The sequence below is a fragment of the Phasianus colchicus genome, chromosome 1, assembly GCF_987193195.1.
Source record: "Phasianus colchicus chromosome 1, bPhaCol1.hap1.1, whole genome shotgun sequence".
In the NCBI taxonomy this organism is placed as follows: domain Eukaryota; kingdom Metazoa; phylum Chordata; class Aves; order Galliformes; family Phasianidae; genus Phasianus; species Phasianus colchicus.
Genome location: NC_143436.1, coordinates 135,150,628 through 135,156,218, shown reverse-complemented (window position 1 = coordinate 135,156,218; position 5,591 = coordinate 135,150,628).

Genomic DNA, 5,591 nt, shown 5'->3' with positions numbered 1-5,591 from the left:
GGCCATGTCCCTTTGATTCTCACACTTAAGATATTTATAAACATTAATAAGATCACCTCTCTTTTCTCAAGGCCGAACAGACCCAGGTTACTCAGACCTTCCTCATAGGGGAAATGCTCCAAGCCCTTTATCATCACTGTGGCCCCCTACTGGAGTCTCTCCAGGAGATCCCTGTCTTCTTTTGTACCAGGGAGCCCAGAACACGATACAGTACTCCAGGTTCATTGTGCAATAACAGACCAACTCAGCATTATTATATCTGAATGGAAATAAGCTCTGCTCCATGCAGCTTTCAAGGCTCAAAGAACAGTTCTGGGTTCTGATACTTCTTTCTTTTAGGTTTTGGGAATTTCTTTCCTACTAATGGCAAGAGACTTTGTAGGAAACAGAAAACCTCTTTTTCTCTCTTAAGAAGGTCAGCAAGATGCTCAAGTCTAAATCCTTCCTAAATAAACATGAATAAAGCATCTCACTATACGTGCACAACTTCAATACTGCCTAATGTTACAGGCAGTGGAAAAAGCCATGAAATAATGTAGTAATGCTTGCCAAACAAGCTGCACAAATCCTGGTGAGTATTACATAGAGGTTTTTTGTTGTTGTTGTTGCCAGAAAGGAGAAGCAAAATATTAACCAAATTTCAGGGTTTACACACCAGACAATTGTTTTGTTTCCAGAACTTCAATGGAGCTGGAGATAAAAACCTTGTAATCTGAATTAACCATAGTCCATCAGCTACAAATATGCACGCTTTGTGCTGATGTTGTTGATGAGACAGAAAATCAAATTATCAAATCTTCTTTCCTTTCCTTGTTTCCTTTTCCTTCTCTTTTCTTTCTTCCACTTCCAACAGTAATAGAGCCAGCCCAGAGGCCTGATGAAGGGTTGCTGTAGAGGTAACAGATTTTCAGCAGTTCCTCTTTCTACTGTCGAAGAGAAAGTGAGATGCTTAGTCAACTGTTGGCCTGACTCTGCAGAGCATTACTCATGCTCTTCTCCAGCACCTGTTTTCTGTCTTTTCTTCCCAGCAAAGGGAACCTGTCCTTGTCCTGAAGAACATCAGCTGGAGCTATTGCAGTAAGTTCCCTCCAGCTGCTACAAGGCCTTGTCCCAAGGAGCACATAGGCTTGCACCATCTGTGACCAAACTTGATTACATCAAAAGTCTTTTTTTTTTTTTCCTCCCCATCTTCAAGCCATTTGGGATCATATGTCAATGGATACAAACCACACTGTTCCAAGTTGAAGATTTTCAGTGTAGGTCACTGTTTCCGCAGCCAAACCTGTGTAGTCTGTAAAAATCCTATTCCCCTTCTCTTCCTGCTCACAAGTACTCTATTCTCACTGCTTGAATAGGCTTTGTCGATAGCAAACCCACACCATTTAGGGGAAGCAAGAATCTGCTCTGCATCTAAGTAAAGGGAATTTCCACAAAACTGGGTCTTATGAGAGGAACGCTGTGAGGCAGGAGGTGGCCTTGCTTGGTAAATCAGAAGATCAGTGAAACATGCCCATTTTAAGTACAGCTGTGGTTAGAGAGAGGTGCATACACAGATAAAACTGCACTTTGCTGCTTCACATTTACTGTAGGCAGCTCAAAGGGTACATGTGATCCTAATCAGTAATTAAACAAGACGCATCTAGCTTTATTGTTCTTCTCTGCTTCTCTTCTTCTCCCTCAATAGTGGCCAGGCCACAAAGATTTTATAAGGCTGCAAGGTCCAGGTCAAATTGGATAAAAACTTTTAAAACATTACAAGGGTGTGGTTGCTTTCAATAAGCTTCTTTCTCAGTTAAGATGTTATTTAGCTGCCAAAGAGGAAGCCTTATGCTTATTTTCAAAAAAGGCTAGTTTTTAAGGCATGGTTTTTTTGTAAAATATTCATTTTCATTTAAAACCCTCTGTCCCATTACACTATTGACAAGCATTTTCATTTTATTTTGTGTGAAAGACCACTTAACACAGCACACCACTTCTCAGTAAGTGGAAACAGCCGTTATCCTGCATTATTCACACCCTTGTGAGAAAAGTATGTAGTCCCTTCTGAAGGGTCCTAGCTCACTTCCAGCTAGGATCAGCTGTAATTCACAGTGCAGGGGAACAAATAAGTTTGGATTTTGGTTTCTTTGTTCTTCTGGGGGGTTGAGAAGCAGCTGCATGCAACTAAGTTTGAGATGAACCACACAGCTGAATCCAGAGATGAATCCACAGCTGGAGCAGAAATTTTCAGCTTTGGCAGCACTGTACATTTAGAGCCACACAAGGCCTGTCTGGAGCTCTTCCACCCTTCACTCACCAGTGTATACATTAGGATGTCTGAAGGACCTTTGCCATAACAGGTTAAGAATTGCCATCTGAGTGCTTGCTACAAACATCCATTAGTGAGAGCTCCTCAAATAGAAAATAGCATTACTGATTGTTCTGTCCCACACACCTGTGTTATTTCATTTAATCACTTTCTCCTAAGGTTCATCTTCACATTTAGTTCTGGAACTCAGTCTACATTTTGCCTGAGACAAGGCAGTATCTTTTGATTGGACTGCATTAACTGAAGTACAAGAGTCTGCAAAACTTTTGCAAAATTTTCTAGCTAGCATTTGAAATTCCTAATCACTTTCATTTTGCAAACTGTCTTCAGTTTACAAACTGGGAGTCAATCCTGAAACAATCCCTCTTAGAGAACTTCAGGATTGCTGAATTTTGCCTACCACCTATCTGCAGAACAGGGCTTTTACAAACTCTTCAACAGCCCAGACATCAAGAGCTCCTTCCTTTTATCTGCGTTCATTGGATCCATTTGGGATCAACTCAGTAGTCTAGGCAGTTAATTAGGCACAAATTCAACATATCAAGTGCTCTGTGGATTGCCTAGGAAGCACATGGTTGGTAATGGTCCTCCGGCCATCATGTGTGGTTGATTTGTTGAAATGCCTCTCTGAAATAAAATGCCATACATTTTGTGGCCTTAGCCTTGAATAATCAATGGGGAGCACTGCTCAACATTAAGCAGTAAGTCTCAATTTGTCTATGCTGGGTACTGATAAAAAAAAACCACAACTCTACAGAGGATAGTTCTTCTCTAATAATTTGGAGGTACAGAATTAACAGATGTACAGACACAAAGGTCAAAAATGTCATTTTCTATTATGTTCCCTGCTAGTTCCTACAAAGGATGAGAAAAACACTAAAAATAGTAATTAGTGTAATTCAGAGCAGCAGTCAGAATATATATATATATATATATATATATATACACACACATATATACATATATATATTTTACTCTTTGTTTATATTATATCCAACATGGTGGCATGCCACTATAGTTAACAGCATTTTGTTATCATCTGATGTAAAATGGCTTTTGTAAATTGCAAGAGCTGAACTCCTGCCTCCCTCCCCAGCATCACTGGGTGGGAACATTTCACAGCACAAGGCTGCTGCTCACTTCCCTGGTATCTGGGGAGGAGGGAACTTTCCCACTGATTTCTACAGTTGTTTGACAGGGCAGGGTGTTACTGCCACCAGCCCTCATTCTGCCATCCCCTGATCCTTTCCCATCATTTGTTGTTGGCGTTTTGGATGTGACTTTATTATAAAAAATAAGTTAGTTCATCTCTTAGAGGTGCCCAACCAGCTATATGACACTCAAAAAATGCCAAACACATCAACACTATGAGTTGTTTTAAAAAGTGACATCAGACAGCACCAGCACATCCTTTGCTCGTTTAAATATATATGCATATCAAGCCATTCAGATTTAGGATGAGGTGATGCACTTCTATGGTATGCTTGTCCTTCTTGCAGTAGTCAGCATGTGTTCTATTCTCTTCAGTCTCTAGGGAAATAGTCTCATTTTCTCTAAAAATACTGAAATTAGAGCCAGATATCAAGTAGAATCAGATGTAACCCCCAAGCATCCTGGCTTACTCACCATTTCAGAAGTGGGGGAAGTCTCCAACATCCTTTGCCTATCTCTAAGTTCTTCGCTCTTGCAAGGATGCACTTATTCTTCTGTTTCTCCTGTGCTCCATTTTTAATTATGTGATTGTGATGCACCTTACCCCAAAAGTAAAGACCTCACTGATACAGTGTGGGCATGCTTCCCTACAAGTGAGAAATATAATAAGTGTAGACAGGCTAAATTACTTTCTAAATCACCCACTTCCATTGCACAGAAGAGAGCTAGGCATATCTGAAAAAACTGGGAGGAAGGGGGAAATACAAAAAGCATGGGTACCAGGAACAACATCCTCAGAGACAAATACATATATATATTCTTATGGACTTGAATATGGCCCTTCCAAACTTTCACGTGTATAAGTGTATATATTCACAGTATAGAAAATGAGCAAGAAAAGATCGAAGAATAGCACTAAAAAATGGAAGAGAGCCAAGGCAGCACTGGGGTTCGCTGCCATGAATGATGCAGACCAAGGAAGCACTCCACTGACACATCACTAGCTAGATATGGGAAAGAGAACACGTGGATTTTAATAACTGCAAACAGAAATAACACCCATCAGGGAAACCTGGTGGAAAAAAACCAACAACAACAACAACAAAAGAATAGAATGAGACAGTTTTTTGAAATAACCCCTTCAACTACAGCCACTTTGTTCAAAAACATTCAGGGCAAGATCGTATGATTGGCTGAGGGCAAACACAAACAAAAAGAACCTACACATCTAAGTCACCCAATCTGGAGCAGCAATTGAACGCCAACCTTTCTGGAGTAGAAAATTCACCTAAATGATTTTGTGAGATTTCTACCCTCCTTCTGCATGAAATGCTGACTCCACACAGCCATGGTAATCATCAAGGAGAACTATAACACCACCTCTAATGACACAGTGACCTTAGATCACCTAAGAAAAGTTATGGTCACAGTCCAATAATAAAAAAGGAATCACTCACTCCTTTCTGAGCATCAGGGCTCACTGAGCACTTCAAAGGAGGTGATTTCCAAGTAGAGATACTTCCCTCGTGGCTGCCAGAGGTCAGGGAGGAGTAGAGCCAGAGTCCACCCCTTCTGGTCACACAGATGAATTGCTTCCACCTGTGCTCCACCTATGCCCCTTCACCAGGTGCTTAATCAGGCTGGCTCAGGCCATGATCTAACATTTCACATAAAGATGCATACATACATTAAAATGTAAAGCATGCCATATTCACTGTGCTAGCTTACAAAGGCAAGAAAGGCAGGAAAATCACAAAAGGATGAAAGTATACCAGAAAGCAAGAAAAGAAAGCACAAACCAGCAAAAGAAATATTGTATAGTTATGGCTTGAAATAAAAATTGATGAAGAGAATACGTTCAATGTATCTTCTACCATACACCATTCAGATTATTTACTCTGTCAGCACAGACAACATACTGAAGTATATTAACCACATGGTAGTGAACAAATACCTCACAGATTATATCATATTCGTTTTTTATCTTTTGAAGCTATCAAGTTTCCAGAATCAAACTTTTGCCAACTAATCTTTTTTTGTTGTGTGTTTTTAATCAAGAACAATCAGTACATCTCTCTCTACAGGAGTTCTTTTGTTGTACTACAAAAAAAAAAAAAAGATAAAATGTCTA